The sequence below is a fragment of the Zeus faber genome, assembly GCF_960531495.2.
Source record: "Zeus faber genome assembly, chromosome: 5".
Taxonomy (NCBI): Eukaryota; Metazoa; Chordata; class Actinopteri; order Zeiformes; family Zeidae; genus Zeus; species Zeus faber.
Window position 1 is genome coordinate 35,091,937 of NC_137192.1, and position 21,315 is coordinate 35,113,251.

At 45.7% G+C, this 21,315-nt stretch overlaps 1 protein-coding gene across 1 annotated transcript in view; it reads left to right on the forward strand.

The window, feature by feature from the left end:
• The window catches only part of LOC307230752 (uncharacterized protein), a gene marked incomplete at its 3' end in the record, with an annotated part of 55,185 nt that overhangs the window by 19,778 nt on the left and 14,092 nt on the right, over positions 1 to 21,315 (forward strand). The gene's annotated exons all lie outside the window — the stretch shown is intronic.

The window sequence follows — 21,315 nt, forward strand, 5'->3', positions numbered from 1 at the left end:
TGATGTAGAAGAAAATTCATGAAGATTCAAGAAGCTTCATCAGAACAGGCCACCTTCTTCCGTTGGTCCATGGTCCAGTTCTGACGCTCACTCATTGTAGCTGCTTCAGGGGTGGATGGGTCAGCATGGGCACTCTGACCAGTCCCATACACAGCAAGCTGCGATGCACTGTGTGTTCGGACAACTTTCTATGATAGCACCATTTGCTTTTCACACATTTGTGCTACAGTAGCTCTTCTGTGGGATCAAACCAGGCAGGATAAACTTGGCTCCCCATGTGCATCAGTGAGCCTTGGGCGTCCATGACCCTGTTGCCGGTTCACCGATTGTCCTTCCTTGGACCACTTTTGCTAGGTAGTAACCACTGCATAGCGGGAACACCCCACAAGACCTGTTGTTTTGGAGATGCTCTGACCCATTCGTATAGCCGTGAGAATTTGGTCCTTGTCAAAGTCGCTCAGATCCTTATGCTTGCCCATTTTTCATGCTTCCAACATATGAACTTCAACAACTGACTGTTCACTTGTTGCCTAATATATCCCATCCTTTCACAGGAGCCATGGGAACATCTTTCATTAATTAAATAGGCAACAAGCGCCTCCGTGTGTTGCAATGACATTTCACAGCATATATGTGTGAACGTATGTATATGTATGTGACAAATAAACCTCTTGAATCTTGAAATATCAAACCGTCAATCATTCTGAGGGAGGGGGAGCTCAGCTTTGGGAAGACCAAATTTATTGTCTTCTCTATATACTGGGGGAAATTATATTTGGTTTTGATAACAGATTGGATGAAGAAATCCACATGATAAATGTCATTTATTTTTCGAGCTATGATTTACACTACTAAGTAATATACAATACAAGAACACAGTTGCAGAATTGATGTGGGTGCTGCACTATGGCCCTGTAGGCATTGTGTGTGTGTGTGTGTGTGTGTGTGTGTGTGTGTGTGTGTGTGTGTGTGTGTGTCAGGAGGTAGAGCTGGTGGTCTAGTAATCTAAAGGTTGCTGGTTCGATCCCAGGCTCCTCCTGCTGTAGTGTCCTTGAGCAAGACACTTAACCCCTAATTGCTCCGGATGGCTGCGTCCATCGCTGTTTGAATAATTGTAAGTCGCTTTGGATAAAAGCGTCTGTTTAATGTTATGTATGTATGTATGTACAGTGGGGCAAAAAAGTATTTAGTCAGCCACCAATTGTGCAAGTTCTCCCACTTAAAAAGATGAGAGAGGCCTGTAATTTTCACCATAGGTTCACCTCAACTATGAGAGACAAAATCAGGAAAAAAATTCCAGAAAATCACATTGTCTGATTTTTAAAGAATTTATTTGCAAAAGACGGTGGAAAATAAGTATTTGGTCAATAACAAAAGTTCATCTCAATACTTTGTTATATACCCTTTGTTTGCAATGACAGAGGTCAAACGTTTTCTGTAAGTCTTCACAAGGTTTTCACACACTGTTGCTGGTATTTTGGTCCATTCCTCCATGCAGATCTCCTCTAGAGCAGTGATGTTTTGGGGCTGTCGCTGGCAACACAGACTTTCAACTCCTTCCAAAGATTTTCTATGGGGTTGAGATCTGGAGACTGGCTAGGCCACTCCAGGACCTTGAAATGCTTCTTACGAAGCCACTCCTTCGTTGCCCGGGCGGTGTGTTTGGGATCATGGTCATGCTGAAAGACCCAGCCATGTTTCATCTTCAATGCCCTTGCTGATGGAAGGAGGTTTTCACTCTAAATCTCACGATACATGGCCCCATTCATTCTTTCCTTTGCACGGATCAGTCGTCCTGGTCCCTTTGCAGAAAAACAGCCCCAAAGCATGATGTTTCCACCCCCATGCTTCACAGTAGGTATGATGTCCTTTGGATGCAACTCAGCTTTCTTTCTCCTCCAAACACGACAAGTTGAGTTTTTACCAAAAAGTTATATTTTGGTTTCATCTGACCATATGACAATCCTCCCAATCCTCTTCTGGATCATCCAAATGGTCTCTAGCAAACTTCAGATGGGCCTGGACATGTACTGGCTTAAGCAGGGGGACACGCCTGGCACTGCAGGATTTGAGTCCCTGGCGGAGTAGTGTGTTACTGATGGTAGACTTTGTTACTTTGGTCCCAGCTCTCTGCAGGTTATTCACTAGGTCCCCCCGTGCTCTGGGATGTTTGCTCACCGTTCTTGTGATCATTTTGACCCCACGGGGTGAGATCTTGCGTGGAGCCCCAGATCGAGGGAGATTATCAGTGGTCTTGTATGTCTTCCATTTTCTAATAATTGCTCCCACAGTTGATTTCTTCACAACAAGCTGCTTACCTATTGCAGATTCAGTCTTCCCAGCCTGGTGCAGGTCTACAATTTTGTTTCTGGTGTCCTTTGACAGCTCTTTGGTCTTGGCCATAGTGGAGTTTGGAGTGTGACTGTTTGAGGTTGTGGACAGGTGTCTTTTATACTGATAACGAGTTCAAACAGGTGCATTAATACAGGTAACGAGTGGAGGACAGAGCAGCCTCTTAAAGAAAAAGTTACAGGTCTGTGAAAGCCAGAAATATTGCTTGTTTGTAGGTGACCAAATACTTATTTTACAGAGGAATTTACCAATTAATTCATTAAAAATCCTACAATGTGATTTCCTGGATTCTTTCCCCCCATTCTGTCTCTCATAGTCGAAGTGAACCTATGATGAAAATTACAGGCCTCTCTCATCTTTTTAAGTGGGAGAACTTGCACAATTGGTGGCTGACTAAATACTTTTTTGCCCCACTGTATGTATGTATGTATGTATGTATGTATGTATGTATGTATGTATATATGTATGTATGTATGTATATATGTATGTATGTGTGTGTGTGTGTGTGTGTGTGTGTGTGTGTGTGTGTGTGTGTGTGTGTGTACAATCCAACATTATGTATGAGTTGGGCTGTAAATTCTTAGCCAATTGAAGGTTGTGGAAAGAGAAAAAACACACCAGGGGGAGTAGTTTACACATCAATTAAAGCAATATCATATAGTTTATAAAAAATGATCAATTTATCAAAAGCTATACCAGCTATTTGAGTCCTAAACCAACATGTTTTTCACACTTTTACAAAGACACAAGAAAAGGGCTTTGATTTTGTGAATTTTCAGTTGTGGATATGAGATTCAGCCAATATTAGTATTACATTTATCATGTGAATGTCTTTGTACAATCCGTGACAAAAATCAAATATCCTTATGTTTCAATTATTAAGAGCGACACATTTAATGTGGTCTCGCCGTAAAATCTATAGGAGCTAGTGGAGCTCACGCAGCAAAGGATGTTGCTGTTAAATCTAAAAACTTCTCTGGAAGACAAGATCTGAAAGACGTTACTGATGTTTCTACTTCCACGTGGTCTCACTGTTCTAGTTTTCCTTTCTGTGTCTGTATCACAGCGAGGCCTCCAGAGCTCCAGCAGCTCTCTGTCTGTAAAGAGGAGCTTCCCCCTAAGCAGCAGGAGTGGAGCCCCAGTCTGGGCCAGGAGGAGCCAGAGCCCCCACACATTAAAGGGGAAGAGGAGGAGTTCCCTGTGGAGACTGAACATGATGAAGAGTGCGCTCCATGGTCCCAGCTTCATTGGTGCCAAGCTGAGGTGAAGAGAGAGGCAGAACCTGTAGCCAGCACCTCAACTGAACAGGTGGAAACAGAAGTAGATCCAGAAGATCCAGCTCCTGCTTTAGAACCAAGTGGTGCTGAGCAGCTCCTCTCTTCACACTGTTCTGAACCTGAGACTGAAGACAGTGACGGAGGTTGGAAGGAGACCACAGAACCTCCGTCAGGTGACTATTTTTTTTTTTCTTCTCCCACCAAGCTCTTCTACTGAGTCAGTTCCAACTTAACTGTTTGTTCCTTTCTGACTTCAATGGAATGCTGCATTAATCACTTAACCTTCTTGTTATGTTAAAATTTACTGGTAACTTTTATGTTTGGGGTCCATATGACCCCAGCAGGTTAAAACCACCAAATTTGATTGTAATTTAAACTGTTACCCAGGTGTATGACCCAGCTGCTTTGTGTTGGTGCTCTGAATGTCTTAATTGCCCCTGCAAAATATAAATATTCCAAGCATGGCTGGACTGGCATAGCTGCATAGCTAGGCTTGCTGCCCTTATCTTAATGCCGTATTTTGCTGGTTTGCTTGGTATGTATTGTCTGAATGGACACTGCCCATCAAAGGCATCTAGGCAATCATCCACAGTCACATGTGGGCCTGGGTTGTAAAGGACGGGCAATGGCTGGACCCATTTATTCCATACATCCCTTATAGCTGCAAGTTTCTCACACACCATTAAAAAAACAAAAAAACAATCAACCACGTAGTCAGTGTTTCCAGGGGAACATTTTCACTGACTCAGCAGAAGTCCAGAAGCTGATTTATTTTGCTTGTTGATGTTCCCTGCAGCAGTTTTTTGTCCTCGTGTTAAATGTGGAGGTTAGAAACCCTGAGAGCGGATATCAGCTGTCCTCTGGCTGCAGCTGTGGCGGAGGTTTTAGGATTTTAGGATGCTGCTGCTACATCTACTTACTCTTCTCTGGAAGACGTTACTGATGTTTCTACTTCCGCTTGGTCTCACTGTCCTATTTTTCCTCCCTGTGTCTGTATTTCAATGTTGCCTCCAGAGCTCCAGCAGCTCTCTGTCTGTAAAGAGGAGCTTCCCCCTGGGCAGCAGGAGTTGAGCCCCAGTCTGGGCCAGGAGGAGCCAGAGCCCCCACACATTAAGTTCCCTATGAAGACTGAACATGATGAAGAGTGTGCTCAGTGGTCCCAGCTTCATCAAAGCCAAACTGAGGTGAAGAGAGAGGCAGAACCTGTAGCCAGCACCTCAACTCAACAGATGGAAAAAGAAGTAGATCCAGAAGATCCAGCTTCTGAGCAGCTCCCCTCTTCACGCTGTTCTGAACCTGAGACTGAAGACAGTGATGGAGTTTGGAAGGTGACCACAGAACCTCTGTCAGGTAAGTTTTTATTTTTTCTCCTACCAAGATGGTAACCGGATGAATGTCAGCGGGTAATAACTTCATCCGTTGTTGATTTTCCATTTAATAGAAATAAGCAAAATTATATGAGCACTACAGATATTCACAATACTAATCTAACTTTTTTGACATTTATAGTTTGGTGATATCATTGAGATTTTATTAAAACCTTGTGGTATAGAACAGGGGTTATCAAACTATGTGTTCTGACCTCCGGGAAGGGGTTGCCAAATGTTTATTAAATGAATTATTTATTAAAGCATTGTGGTCTAGAACCAGGTTTACCTCTGCTTTCTACTAGAGCTGGACAAAAAACGGATCTCGATAATTTCACTATAAAATCTTCTACGATAACGATGACAAATTCATGAGTTAGTTCTGATTACAGTTATTTGAGTCAGTTTTCCTCTGCCTACAAAGACACGACTTAAACAGCCAATCATATCTCAAAGAAACAACCATGTGACACGAACAGCCAATCGTAAAGCAGCGAAACAAACATTTTTAGTTGAACGCAGGGCTCAACATGACATTTGGTCTCTTGTCTGGGGCAAGTAAACTCTGTGTACGGGCAAGTGGAATGCCTCATGCAGTTATCCAATCGGGCAGGTGAAAAATAACTGATCTCTCATGAAAAGTTATCTTAAAATAAACTGCATACTATATCGCTGAAGCGGAGCTTTTCCAGCTGAGCTGCGTGTGCAAGTGAGGCAAGGGGCGAGTGAGTGAGCGAGCCGTGGCTCGAGCTGGAGCGTGTGCATTCTAATAATTTAAAGAAAAATTGCACTTAGATTCAATAAAATACATACATTTTATATGTCCACTTGAGAGGGCAGAACAGAGACCAGCAGCTTGTGAGAAGTGCCAGGACGCACTGGTATGCACTCCATAACAGTAGTTAACGTTATGGATATGATTTGGATTGTGATATCAAATATAAGATAATAATATTCAATGGACAATGGTGCTGTGATATGAGTAGAATTAGAGGAATGTACAGAGCGGACATGGACGAGGAGGGCGGAGGACCACTAGCAGTGGTCTTGAAAAGTTATCTGACGTCTCCCGATAATTTTTTTTAACTTGAAATTGTATGAAATATTTTGTTTATATTTATTCCAATAAAAAAATAAAAAAAACATTGTTTATAATGATTTAATGTGACTGGACTCAATTGACATTCTCCAGAACAAATTACAGAATTATAATGAAATTGATGATTTATTGTTTTAAATTAAGTGTTATATTCCTAATACTTTTCTTTCTCCGTTGTTTTCTAATGGAGTGAGAAGCATTTCAATGGTACAGTTAGAATTCTCATTTAGCTTTGTTCACTGGAGAGATCTTTGCCTTTACTAGTTATTGTTTTCTTGCCAAGATTGCATTTAGCGAGGTCGATTTTGGGGGTGATGCGGGTAGGCTTGGGCTGACATTCGATAATATCCAATATCGCAATATTTTCACAGTATCAAAATATCTTCCATCTGTCCGTGGGAACACTGGGAGCCACGGACGCAGCAGCAGAGCACATGGACAAACCTCATTCAGTTGCGCGACAAGGATTTATGTGGATGTATGTGCGCAACAGCGAGGAAGCAGCGGGGGTCCTAACAAAAAGCACTGCGACACTCACACAGGCCCCACTGCCTTACTGTACTGTATGTAGCATACTGTACTGCATACTGTATCACTGTTCTGGGTTACTGCATACTGCGCTGTATTGCTTTTCTGTTCGGTGTTACATTGAGCTTCCGGTTCCGGTGACATCTTTGTGTTTGCGTTACTTTGTTTAATCATTTCCCTTTACCTGATTTTGGATTACGGATTTTGGATTGTTTGCGCTGTGATATCGTTACTATTTCCTGGCTTTAAACCCTCGTCTGAATTGTTTTTTGGAGCGTGGGCTTTGGCTTAGCTAGTGCTTGGCTAGTGCTCGGCTAGTGCTAGTTAGCCTTTTTGCTTAGCATTTAGCTAACTATGCCGGCATCGATGCCTACCTGCACGGATTGTGGGAACTGTTTACGCCTGGTCGACAGACTCAGCGCTCAAGAGAAGTCGGTCTTCAAAGACATCCAGAGCCTGCGTAAGGATTTGAAGAAAAAGGATGAACTGTTTGTGCATCTGACCTCAATCGCTAGCACTCAGGCTAAGCACAGCTCCTGCTCCATGTCCTGTGCTGTGATTGGACCGGACTCCACTCTCCCATGGCCCGGATCCATTCTCACTGTGGGTGAGTCGGATCCATCTGACACCCCGCCAGCTGTGATAGAGGAGCCATGGCCCAAGTCCCGGACCTGCTCCACCCTAGAACCTTGGACCCTAGCGGCGAGCCATGGCTGGCGTTGTGTGCACTCCTTGCGCTGCTCTATGCTGGAGACTTGCAGCCTGGAGATCAGATTCCAAGCCCTGGAGCCCACAGTGATGTCACGGATATGCGGGAGGGGGGGGGGCAGTCCACCGTGGCATTGAGGGCACCAAGATGGTCTCTACCGCCTCCAGCCTTGTCTCCACTGCCACCAGACTATCCATCATCTGCCTTGGACTCCGCTCCTGAGCCAGTTGGTGGCTCCTCCGCCACTGCGGACCCACTGTTTTCAGCAGGTTTTCACCTGCCGCCGTGTCCCAGCTTTGGAGACGGAAAATTCACGCGTGTCCTTCAGCTATACACATGGCTCAAGGGATACTGCTGCTCCCTCAACATACCATTTGTGGACAACTTTGGCAGCTTCTTAAACCGTCCAAACATCTCCAGACATGATGAAGTACATCCAAACTTTAACGGATCACGCCTCCTCGCCTTGAACATGGAACTTGAAATCCTCTGTTCACTGCTGATATTTGGTGAGTCCGATCCACTCTACTGACATTAATGTCTGTCACTCTGCTTTACAAATTCCTATAATTATAAACCATAGACCGAAATCACATAAATTCCCTGTAACATACAGGAATCTAAACAATTGACTACCATTCCAATTCCAACTATCAGTCCCCTGCAAAGCCATGCACCCAGAACAATAAAATGGCTCTATTAAATGTCAGGTCACTAACTAATAAGTAATTTTTAGTTAAAGAGCTTATAAGCACCCATAACCTTGATTTCTCTACTGACTGAGAACTGGCTGGAGAGAAATGGATCCTGTGAACAACTTCTACTCCAAAATACAAAATATCATTGATAACATTGCACCTAAAATATTAACAACAATAAAGTGCTCTTCTCCTGTTGATCAACTTGTTTCTGTTTGTGCTGTGGTTGCTGTTGCTGCTGTTTTTGTTGTTGCTGCTGTTTCTGTTGTTGCTGCTATTGTTGTTGTTGCTGCTGCTTTTCTTTCTGTTGTTGCTGCTGGTGTTGATGTTGTCGCTTCTGTTGTTTCTGCTTTTGCTGTTGTTGCTGCTGTTGTTGTTGCTGCTGCTGCTGTTTTATTTGTTTGTGTGTGTGTTCTCTATGGTGTGAAATTAAGGGTTAGTGCTGCTGTTTCTGTTGTTGCTGTTGTTTCTTTTTCTGCTGTTTCTGTTGCTGTGGTTGCTGCTGCTGCTGCTGTTTCTGTTGCTGCGAGTTTTGCTGCTGCTGTTGTTGCTGATGTTTTTGTTTCTGTTGCTGCTGCTGTTGTTTTATCTGTTGTGAGATTACAGTGAGAGGATCATAAGAAGGGTGTGTTTTCAGAGAGTCAAAAGGATCTCCCTCCCGAGGTATGAATGAAAACTTGACCCATAATTTACGGACGCAAATTAAAGCACCGTGACTGGATTGAGATGAGATGGTGCACACTGTTGAAATTTTCATTTCCGGCGATAGCTACCGGTTCCAGTGACCTGATTTAGATTCGGGATTTTGGATTGTTCACACTGTGGTATCCTTACTATTTCCAGGCTTTGACACTCGCCTGAACTATTTTTGGGATTTTGGAATGTGGTCTTTGGCTTGGCTAGTACTCAGCTAGCGCTAGTTGTTGCTGCTGCTGCTGCTGCTGTTGTTTCTGGTGACAGCTTTTTGCGATTGTTTCTGTTGCTGCTGTTGTTCTGCTGTAGTAGCTTTTGTTGTTGTTTTTGTTGTTTTCTGCAGTGATTGTTCTTATGTTTGCACAGACATTTTCTGCTGCTGCTTCGATTGTTGTTTCTGTTGTCTGCTGTTGTTGCTGTTTCTGTTGTGAGAGAGAGAGAGAGAGAGAGAGAGAGAGAGAGAGAGAGAGAGAGAGAGAGAGAGAGAGAGAGAGAGAGAGAGAGAGAGAGAGAGAGAGAGAGAGAGAGAGAGAGAGAGAGAGAGAGAGAGAGAGAGAGAGAGAGAGAGAGAGAGAGAGAGAGAGAGAGAGATTTTTATTTGTCACATACATATACATACTTCCATACATATATGCAGTGAAATGTAATGCAACGCACCCGGTGATAGCACACAATAAGTCCTAGGAAAAAGTACAAAAATAAAATAAAAAGTAGAAAATTCCTTTCTAATAGACCGACTAACTGACTCCTAAAACGTAATACAGTAAGTGGAATACTTATAGAATAAGATAAAAAATATATAGAATAAAATACAATAAAAAATAAATTGAAATAAAATGGAATAGGTAGAAGGAATATGCCTATGTATATACAGATATGTGCATTTAAAGTGGCATGTGAATGTGAATAGTGTGAGGTAGTGTTTGGGATAATACAGCACAGTATACAACAGTACGGCGCAGCAATACGGCATCACGAACAACCCTGAACAGTGATACAGTATGCGGTACAGTATGCTACATACAGTACAGTAGGTAGTGGAGCCTAGTGCATGGCTCAGTTAGGACCCCTGGTGAGGTCAGCGTTGACAGTTCTGATGGCTTGAGGGAAGAAACTCCGTCTCAGTCTCTCTGTTCTCGCTGCGTGACTGCGGAGGCGCTTGCCTGACGCAGCAGCTGAAACAGTCCGTTGTTGGGGTGATGAGGATCCTTCATGATCCTACGGGCTCTGCTACTACACCTCCTGGTGTATAACTCCTGCAAGGGGGGGAGGGTAGTTCCAAAGGTACGTTCAGCTGAACGCACCACCCTCTGCAGGGCCCGCCTGTCCTGGGCAGTACAGTTCCCAAACCAGGCAGTGATGTTGCCTGTCAGGATGCTCTCCACTGCTCCAGAGTAGAAGGACTTGAGGATCCTCACCGAGACCCGGAATTTCCTCAGCTGCCTGAGGTGGTAGAGACGCTGCCTCGCCTTTCTCACCAGAGTGTCTGTATGAACAGTCCATGTTAAGTCCTCTGTGATGTGGACTCCCAGATATCTGAAGCTGCTCATCCTGTCGACAGAAGTCCCATTTATCCACAAGGGCGCGTGCGTCCTCGATTGTGATCCACGCCTAAAGTCCACAATCAGCTCCTTGGTTTTGCTGACGTTCAGGTGGAGGCTGTTGTCCTGGCACCAGAGTGACAGGTCAGCCACCTCCTCGCGGTAGGCCTTCTCATCGCAGTCGGTGATCAGGCCCACGACCACGGTGTCGTCAGCAAACTTGATGATGGTGTTGGAGCTGGACCTGGCCACACAGTCATGTGTGTACAGGGAGTACAGTAGGGGGCTGAGGACGCAGCCCTGGGGGGATCCTGTATTCAGGGTGAGGGAGCTTGACATGTACTTCCCCACCTTGACCACCTGGGGGCGGCCTGTGAGGAAGTCCAGGATCCAGGTGCACAGCGGACCATTCAATCCTAGCTCCATCAGCTTGACAGCCAGTCTGGTGGGAACTATGGTGTTGAAAGCTGAACTATAATCAATGAACAGCATTCTCACATAGGCCCCCTTCTGGCCATCCAGGTGCGTGAGCGTGGTGTGCAGTACCTGGGAGACCGCGTCATCCGTGGATCTGTTCTGCCGGTACGCGAACTGCAACGGGTCCAAGGTGCGGGGGAGGGAGGCGCAGATGTAATCCTTAATCAGCCTCTCGAAACACTTCATGACCACCGAGGTGAGGGCCACCGGACGGTAGTCATTCAGGCAGGTTGGAGAGGCGATCTTCGGGACAGGAACGACGGTGGACCTCTTGAAACAGGATGGGACCACTGATTCAGCCAGGGAGATGTTGAATATTGTGGTGAACACAGGAGCTAGCTGGTTAGCACAGGTCTTCAGTACTCGCCCAGATATGCCATCTGGGCCCGCAGCTTTCCTGGTGTTCACCCGCATCAAAGCCCTCCTGACCTCGTGCACGGACACTGAGAGTGCGCGCTCGTCCCCAGCGGTGTAACTCCAATTAGCCGGCGAGCTAGCGGTGCTGCTGCCAGACTCGAACCGCGCATAAAAGGAGTTCAGTTGGTTGGCCAGGGAGGCGTCCGCACTCGTGGCTGGGGAGGAGCTGCTCTTGTAGTTTGTTATTGTTCGCAGCCCCTCCCACAAGCGTCTTGTGTCCCCCCGCTCCATCTGCAGCTCCACGGTGTCTCTGTACGTCCGTTTGGCGTCCCTCACCGCCCTCCGCAGATTGTACGACGCCGCTTTGTAATTGTCCATGTTACCAGATACAAGTCCGTCGTTGTAAGCGGCCGTGCGCGCATTCAGAGCGCAGCGGATGGATTTATCAACCCATGGTTTCTGGTTTGGAAATCTCCGAACTTTCACCGTGGGAATGATGTTGTCTGCTAGCGTAGTTACAAAACTTACTACAACCTCCGTAAACTCGCTGACGTCACTTGAACTCGCTTGGAACACGTCCCAGTCTACGTCAGTCAGAGCGTCCTGAAGCGCAGCCTCTGATTGGTCCGTCCACCGCTTCACTTCCCTCGTCATCACCAGATCCCGCGCGATCAGAGGCCTGTAAACAGGAAGCAGCGAGATTGCGGCGTGATCTGATTTCCCGAAAGCAGGAAGCGACACGGGCTTGTATCCGTTCTTGTAAGGAGTGTAACAATGGTCCAGAGTTCTGTCTCCCCTGGTGGCACACGTGATGTGTTGGTGGAAATTCGGCAGAACTTTTTTCAGGTTGGCCCTGTTAAAGTCCCCAGTCACCACCACAGCCGCGTCGGGATGTCTGTTCTGAAATCCGCACAACACATCGTACAGAACCGACAGAGCTGCGTCGGTGTCCGCTTGCGGTGGGATATAAACGGCTGTAATGATGACCGTGCTGAATTCCCGGGGGAGATAAAATGGACGGCATAGTATGGTCAGCTGTTCCAGGTTCGGCGAGCAGGAGTGGGAGAGGAATTTGGTGTTGTTGGCGTTACACCAGCGGTTGTTTACCATTAGGCAGACGCCTCCACCTTTGGATTTCCCCGACTCTCCCGTTCTGTCGCCGCGGAACACGGAGAAGGCCTCGGCTGGACGTATGGCTTCATCCGGCACCAGTGGGGTCAGCCATGTTTCCGTCAGGCAGAGGACGCAACAGTTCCTCGTGTCACGCTGGAATTGAATCCTCGCTCGAAGTTCATCCATCTTGTTCTCCAGGGACTGGACGTTAGCAAGAAGGATGCTTGGCAGAGGTGGACGGTAAGGTTGCGTCCTCATTCTGACCCGAATGCCGCCTCGTTTACCTCGGTGCTTCCTCCGTGGGCCGGCTCGTGGAACAGCGACTCCATTTTTGTTGTTGTTGCGAGTGTTCCCGCGTAGGATTTCCGCCGGCCACTCTGCTCCCACGGATAAAAAGTCCCAAAGTTGTTCGTTTAGGGAAATTTTTATATCCATGAGTGCATCGCGGCCGTATGAGTTAATTGTTGATGTTTTTCTGGCGAACATTGTGATAAAAAAAGGAAAAAAAATACTAAAGAGTAAGAAAGCAACCGGAGCGCCGAGAGAGAGAGAGAGATTTTTATTTGTCACATACATATATGCAGTGAAATGTAATCAAGAAACAGCAGAGAGAGAGAGAGAGAGAGAGAGAGAGAGAGAGAGAGAGAGAGAGAGAGAGAGAGAGAGAGACCGTAATTTATGGACGTTAATTAAAGCCCCGCTGCGGTTTGAGATGAGATGGTGCACACGTTTGACTTAGTACAGATGAGATTTCCGGTTCCAGTGAGAGCTACCGGTTAGATTCTTACGACGTCTTTGTGTGTGCAATACTGCGGTGAATCGTTTCCCAACTCTACCTGATTTTGGATTTCGGATTGTTCACACTGTGATACCCTTACTATTTCCTGGTTTTGATGCTCGCCTGAACTTTTTTTGGATTTTGGAATGTGGACTTTGTCATGGCTAGCCTGGTTGTTGCTGTTGTTGTTGCTGCTGTTTTTGTTGTTGCTGTTGCTGCTGTTTTTCTTGTTGCTGCTGCTGTATCTGTTGTTGTCTCTTTTCCTGTTGGTGTTCCTGTGTTGCTGCTGTTGTTTCTGCTATTGTTTCTGCTGCTGCTGTTGTTGTTCCTGCTGTTTGTATTGCTGCTTTTGTTGCTGCTGGTGTTGTTGCTGTGGTTTCTGTTGTTGCTGCTATTGTTTCTGCTGCTGCTGTTGTTGTTCCTGCTGTTTGTATTGCTGCTTTTGTTGCTGCTGGTGTTGTTGCTGTTGTTTCTGTAGCTGCTGCTATTGCTGCTGCTGCTGCTGTTGTTGTTTCTGTTGTTGATGCTGTTGTTGTTTCTGCTGTTGTAGTTGGTGCTTCAGATGTTGATTTTGCTGTTGTTGTTCCTGTGACTGCTGCTGCTATAGTTGCTGCTATTGTTTTTGTTTTCTGTTTTTGCTGATGTTGTTGCTGTTGTTGCTACTGTTGTTGTAGTTGCCTTTGTTGTTGCTTTTTTTGTTGCTGTTGCTGGTGCATTCTTTTGAAATGACCAGCTGACAATAATGTTCTTTCTTAGATTGTATTCCTTTGTAAAGGATATTGTGTTGCCCTGATATGAAATGCACGTTATAAATAAAGTGTGACTTGACTTGACTACTGTATTGCTGTGTCGTACTGTTGTGTATTGTATATCTCCGTACTCACATTATTTACATGCACATATCTGTATATACAAATAGCCTATCCCATATACATAACTATATAACTAACATAACATAACTCTACTCTCTTGCAAATTAACCCCTTTACTCAACAGCCTAAATTCTAAGTGCCCTCTCTGACTTGTTTTATAATTCACTCTTGTCTCTTTCCCTCTCCTCTCTTAGGTTATTACAGTAAACATCATCCTACTAATAGAGGAAAGAAACTATACTACTGTGAACAGTGTGGGAAGAGCTTTACGACAAGAGCTAAAGTAAAAGTACATCTGCAAATGCATGCAGGAACCAAACCATACCCCTGTGAGCAGTGTGGGAAGAGATTCAGTCGATTAGGGAATCTCAAACGACATCAACGTACACACACAGGAGAGAAACCTTACCAATGTGAACAGTGTGAGAAGAGCTTTAATGACCGTAGTAATCTCAAGAGTCATCAGCGTACACACACAGGTGAGAAACCTTACCCCTGTGAACAGTGTGGGAAGAGATTCAGTCATTCAGTCAGTCTCACAATTCATAAATTTACACATACAGGAGGGCAGCCTTACCACTGTGAAAAGTGTGGGAGGAGCTTTGCGACAAGGGCTAAAGTAAAAGTACATCAACGTACACACATGGAAGAGAAACCGTACCCCTGTGAACATTGTGGGAAAAGATTTAGACACCTCAATCTCAAAACACACCAGCGATTACACACTGCAATGGTACCAAGCCAGACCATATGACTGAACAGTGTGGGAAGAGCTTTTGTTCTTAAAGTCATCTCAATAGACATAATCTTAGTCACTAATTAAAGAGACCACTATGCAGAATGTCGTCACCTGAACTACTGGTACCGGGTGAGAGCGGCCAAGTCTCTCACCGGGACTCATGGACCCATTAGAGAAACCTCCCAAAGAATCATTTACATTTACATTTACATTTAGTCATTTGGCAGACGCTTTTATCCAAAGCGACTTACAAGGGAGAATAACATTCAGCTACATTGCGACAGAGATTAGTGTAACAACAACATTGGTGTAACAATAAATACTGCAAGGTGGTGCAAAGTAATTGTAGATTAGGACAGGAGGTACTCACTGAAGAGCTGGGTCTTCAGGTGCTTCTTAAAGACAGAGAGGGAGGTCCCCGCTCTGGTCATTTTTGGCAGCTCGTTCCACCAACGTGGAACTACAAATGAGAATAGCCTGGATTGCCGTGGCTGTATGGCCGGCAGAGCCAGGCGACGCTCATTTGACGAGCGCAGCATCCGGGGGGCAACATGTGCTCTTACAAGAGCATTTAAGTAGGCGGGAGCATTCCCAACAATCACTCTGTAGGCCAGCATAAGAGACTTGAACTTGATGCGGGCGGCTACAGGTAACCAGTGGAGCTCGATGAGCAGCGGAGTGACATGTGCCCTCTTTGGCTGGTTGAACACCAGTCGCGCCGCCGCATTCTGTATCATCTGAAGTGGCTTCACCGCACAGGCCGGCAAGCCTGTTAAGAGGGCATTGCAGTAGTCGAGACGGGACATCACCAAGGTTTGTACCAGCAGTTGAGTGGCATATTGGGTCAGGTACGGCCTGACTTTTCGGATGTTGAGTAGTGCGAAGCGGCAGGACCGGGAGACTGCGGCAACATGGTCCGAGAATGTCAGTTGGTCATCAATAATGACACCAAGATTCCTTGCAGCCTTGGTAGGAACAAGAGATAGAGAGTCGATTTTAATATCAATGTTGTGATAAATACCTTGTTTGGCCGGGAAGACCAGCAGTTCCGTTTTCGCCAGATTTAGTTGAAGATGATAATCCTTCATCCATGTGGATATGTCAGTGAGACAATCCGAGATCCGCGTCGAGATAGTAGGGTCGTCTGGCGGGAAGGACAGATAGAGTTGAGTATCATCCGCATAGCAGTGATATGAAAAGCCATGTGAGCGGATGATCGGGCCCAGTGAGGTGGTGTATATGGCAAAGAGGAGGGGTCCTAGCACCGAGCCTTGGGGCACCCCTGTGGTGAGGTTGTGAGGCACAGACAGCTGGCCTCGCCATGTCACACTGAACGAGCGCCCAGTAAGGTAAGATTCGAACCAGGAAAGTGCACTGCCCGTTATGCCCATGCTTGAGAGTATGGACAGGAGTATGCAATGATTGACAGTGTCAAAAGCAGCTGATAAGTCTAGCAGAATGAGGACCGAGGATTTGGCAGCAGCTCTAGCAGTTTTTAAGGCCTCTGTCACAGACAACAGGGCTGTTTCAGTGGAGTGACCACTTTTGAAGCCAGATTGAAGTGTATCAAGAAGGTTGTTTCTTGACAGGTACTCTGTAACCTGTCTAGAGACCGCCCTCTCTAAGGTTTTGGAAAGGAATGGGAGGAGAGAGACCGGCCGATAGTTTCCTACTTGATTGGGATCGAGTGAGGGTTTTTTGAGCAGTGGTGCGACCCGAGCCGCTTTGAAAGCGGAAGGGAAAGTGCCGGAAGTTAGGGAAGAATTAATCACATGTGTGATTGCCGGGGTGATAGTCGGTGATATGGCTTGAAGGAGGTTGGATGGGATCGGATCTAGCGGACAGGTAGTGGGACGGCTACATGTTAGTAGTTTAGATACCTCACTTTCAGCGAGGGGGGTGAAACCAGGGAACGATGAGCCTAGGGCTGGAGAAGACAGGTTGTGAGTAAGTTGTTTAGTGAATTGGCTGCTGATGGCTGCCACTTTGTTAGTAAAAAAGGAGGCAAGGCAGTCGGCAGTGAGGTTAGTAGCTGGGGGAGGTGGTGGAGGGTAAAGCAGAGACTTGAAGGTGGCGAATAACTTACGTGTGTCTGTGGCACCGTTGATCCTATCGTTGAAGAAGGCCTTCTTGGCAGCAGTGATGCTGGAGGAGAAGGAGGACAGCAGTGTCTGGTAGCTAGCAAGATCCTCAGTTGTTTTGGATTTGTGCCATTTCCTCTCGGCTGCTCTGAGGTCGGTGCGCGTTGTCCGGAGGGTGTCAGTCAGCCAAGGGTGCGACTGGGTTGAACGAGCAGGTCTGGTGGATAGTGGACACAGGCTATCCAGACATGAGCTCAAGGTGGAGCAGAGGGAGTCAGTGGCATCATTAACCTGCAGAGAGGAGAAAGTGCCGTGGGGTGGAAGAGAAGAGGAGAGCACAGAGGAGAAGTGGGTGGGAGACAAGTTGCGGAGATTGCTGCGGATAGTAACCATGGGTGGGGAGGTGGGGGGTTGTTTTGGTAGCTGGACATTGAAGTGGATGAAGAAGTGGTCAGAGAGATGAAGAGGAGTGACCCATAGGTTGTCGGTGGTACAGCTCCGAGCAAGAATGAGATCAAGCTCTTTGCCAGCCTTGTGAGTCGGTGGAGTCGGGATCTGTCTTAGGTCGAACGAGCGAACCAAAGACAGGAAGTCAGCCGAGCTCGCACTGTCCAAGTGGATGTTCATGTCTCCGAGGACGAGCATGGGACACTCGTGCTCAGGGATTGATGACAGCAGGGTGTCAAGCTCATGTAGGAAGTCACCTAGTTGTCCTGGTGGACGGTAGATGACGACCACATAGGCTTTCACCGGAGCAGTCACCAAGACGGCGTGATATTCAAAGGAGGCAAAGTTGTTTAAAGGCAGCAGTGGATTAAATTTCCATGTGTTGGAAATTAGCAGGCCAGTCCCACCACCACGGCCAGATGGTCTGGATGTGTGGGAGAATGAGTAGTTAGTGGAGAGTGCAGCCGGGGTTGCGCTATCTTCCGGTTTAATCCATGTCTCAGTGAGAGCAAGGAGCTCTAAGGAGAGTTGGTTGGCATGACCAGAAATGAAGTCTGCCTTGTTAACTGCAGATCGACAATTCCACAAGCCAACAGAGAAGGAGGTCTTTGCAGAAGATGTTTGCTGCAGGGACCTGAGGTTACCCGGATTGCATCGGCGTATGGTATAACGACGCTTTCTGGGTGACCTTGAAGTTGTAGGGATGCGGTAGTAGCACATTTTGTATGGAGTGAGAGAAAGAAGGCAGGTTTGCCTTGTTCGGTGTCCTTGCTTCGGTTGACGTGCAGAGGTAGACGTGCGTCTTTACACAGAGCGTCTTCACACGAGAGCGACTACAAATGGGCCAACGCTTGAAGCTAACGCTTCAAGGGCAGGACCATAAATAGGTGATAGAATACAGCTGCTCGTGTGATTAGGGTTGCACCTGGCTAAGAGCACGCCCACATAAGAGAGGACTTACCTGAATAGGGGGTGTGTCTGGAACACAAGCTTGTTGGCAGATCAGCAAATAGCAGTGAAATGTACAGAGTCAATCCAGTAGTCCAAGTTGCAATATTACAATACGAGCAGTGATACACTACACAGCAACCTCAGCACTAGAGCTCGACTCAGAGTTAGTTTGTAGTGCAGGGTATTTATCCCTGTCCAGCGGAAGGAGGACACGCCCAGAAAGTTAGACAAAGGGTTTACTGATTAGAGGGAGTTGCTTGGCTCACACCCTTGCTGATGGCTGAGCAGTTAGCAGCAGATATGCCGGTACTACCCTGAAACCAGCTAGGACAAAGTAAGTGCCAAATAAGACTGAACCAGCAATAATAACAAGAAAAACAACAGCAAGGGACAACAACAAACGACAACAATAAAACAGATTTAGTCAGTAATGCACTTCTATTTGACGTGCAGAGGTAGACGTGCGTCTTTACACAGAGCGTCTTCACACGAGAGCGACTACAAATGGGCCAACGCTTGAAGCTAACGCTTCAAGGGCAGGACCATAAATAGGTGATAGAATACAGCTGCTCGTGTGATTAGGGTTGCACCTGGCTAAGAGCACGCCCACATAAGAGAGGACTTACCTGAATAGGGGGTGTGTCTGGAACACAAGCTTGTTGGCAGATCAGCAAATAGCAGTGAAATGTACAGAGTCAATCCAGTAGTCCAAGTTGCAATATTACAATACGAGCAGTGATACACTACACAGCAACCTCAGCACTAGAGCTCGACTCAGAGTTAGTTTGTAGTGCAGGGTATTTATCCCTGTCCAGCGGAAGGAGGACACGCCCAGAAAGTTAGACAAAGGGTTTACTGATTAGAGGGAGTTGCTTGGCTCACACCCTTGCTGATGGCTGAGCAGTTAGCAGCAGATATGCCGGTACTACCCTGAAACCAGCTAGGACAAAGTAAGTGCCAAATAAGACTGAACCAGCAATAATAACAAGAAAAACAACAGCAAGGGACAACAACAAACGACAACAATAAAACAGATTTAGTCAGTTATGCACTTCTATTTGACGTGCAGAGGTAGACGTGCGTCTTTACACAGAGCGTCTTCACACGAGAGCGACTACAAATGGGCCAACGCTTGAAGCTAACGCTTCAAGGGCAGGACCATAAATAGGTGATAGAATACAGCTGCTCGTGTGATTAGGGTTGCACCTGGCTAAGAGCAGGCCCACATAAGAGAGGACTTACCTGAATAGGGGGTGTGTCTGGAACACAAGCTTGTTGGCAGATCAGCAAATAGCAGTGAAATGTACAGAGTCAATCCAGTAGTCCAAGTTGCAATATTACAATACGAGCAGTGATACACTACACAGCAACCTCAGCACTAGAGCTCGACTCTATGAATATGTGGAATGTTAAAATTGGATAACAGGACGGCATGACATCAGTTCTTCATTTTTTTAATGGAGTTGCATGCTTTGCAGCACTCCAACCACCCACTTCAAAAAGGCTGAGCAGACCAAGGCAATGTTAGTTCGGTCTTTATGCTTGCGTTGCAACCTTTTGAGAACAAAACGAAAACATGAGACGGAGACGCTAGTCAGTTTTGTTTTTGTTTTGTTTTACCCCCCGCCACTCCAGAGAGCACCGTCTCTCTGTTCTCCCTGTGTGAAGTGCAAAGTGTCAACTCAAAGTATATCAGCATAATAACAGGAGATAGACGGTACTACTGTCCAAGAGTTCCACCAGGTCATCATAGCTGAAGAAACATTGCATCCAAACTGAATTAAACCCTGCCTTGTGTTCTTTGTGCTGTTGAATATTATCCATCCTAAGATTGAAGTTATTGTACAATGTAATCCTTCCCTAGAAGTAATATTAGAAATATTAGTTCCATCCTAAGATTGAATATATTTTACAATGTGTGGCAGTTTCATCTACCAGGCACCACCCAAGTGGCATGTTCTGGGACCTCCAGCACAGAAGACGGGGTTGTAGACAGCAGTTTATTGTAGAGAGTGGGCCAGTTGGAATAAGCCCAGGAGCAGATGGGCATGTCATGATAAAGGCTCCTCTCCTGAGTGAGTGTGGGGGATGAGGGTTTTACCTGTTGCTTGTTAGACCAACTAACGAGCAACAGGTGTGCAGCCACTCTGATCCTGAACCCCAATTACCTAAACCCAGGACAAGTGTGGCTGCTCAATCCACACCATCCCCACACCATACAATCTAATCCTTGAAAATATCCTACTTGAATATTGTTGGAACATGTTTAATGTTTATGTAATGTTCATGTAATTGATGTTTACATTCAGAAAGTTTTTATTGAGAAGAAGCGTTGTACTTTACAGGCATTCTGACAGTTTAAATGCTTCTGTATTAAACAGCTTATAAAACAATATACAATACTCAAACAAAATGTCTGCCTGTTATTGTAAATATAAACAAAGAAGCCGAAGATATGTATTAAAAACAAGAAATAATAATTAAGAATAATTAAAAATTAAAAACTAAATGTGCAACCTCAGACACATCTCCCTTCCCACCCCTAACCCCCCCCCCCCCCCTACGAGCGCTGCCAAGTTGCAGACGGGGAATTGATTATTTGGATCGATCACAATCTCTGGAGAGGAAATAGAGGGATGCCAGATATTTTCAAATTCTACAATCTTATCCCTCAGAACATACCTAATTCTCTCCAGGTGTCATGTACTGGTCAGTTCTATAAGCCACTGTTTCACTGATGGTACCTCCGCCTTCTTCCAGCACATAAGAATGTTTTATGGCAGCAATTATCCCATAGGAGATGAACGGAAACCTGAAGTCTTGGGATATTCCTTATATCATCAAGTTTGGTTCTGGCTCTATTTGCACGTCAAGTATGTGTGAGAATAAATGAAACATTTCTGTCCAGAAGTTGTGCAGTTTATGACAGAGTGCAAGCTTTGTGTTGGCTCAATTAGATGACATCTATCAGATAGAGGTGACATTTCTGGAAAGAGTTTGTGTAGCTTCCCTTTAAAATAATGTAATATGTATGATTTTAAATTGTATTAAGCAGTGTCTAGCATTTTGGAATATTTGAATATATTTGGTATTTATATCCACAATTGTTTTCCTATGCTGTTTTAATATTTTCCATAGAGGGCATCTCAAAGTTTTGAAAAGCGTATCGATAGGAAATAACGCTGTTTAATCCAACACTTTTTCTCACACATTGACCTGTTATCAGGTTTTGATGT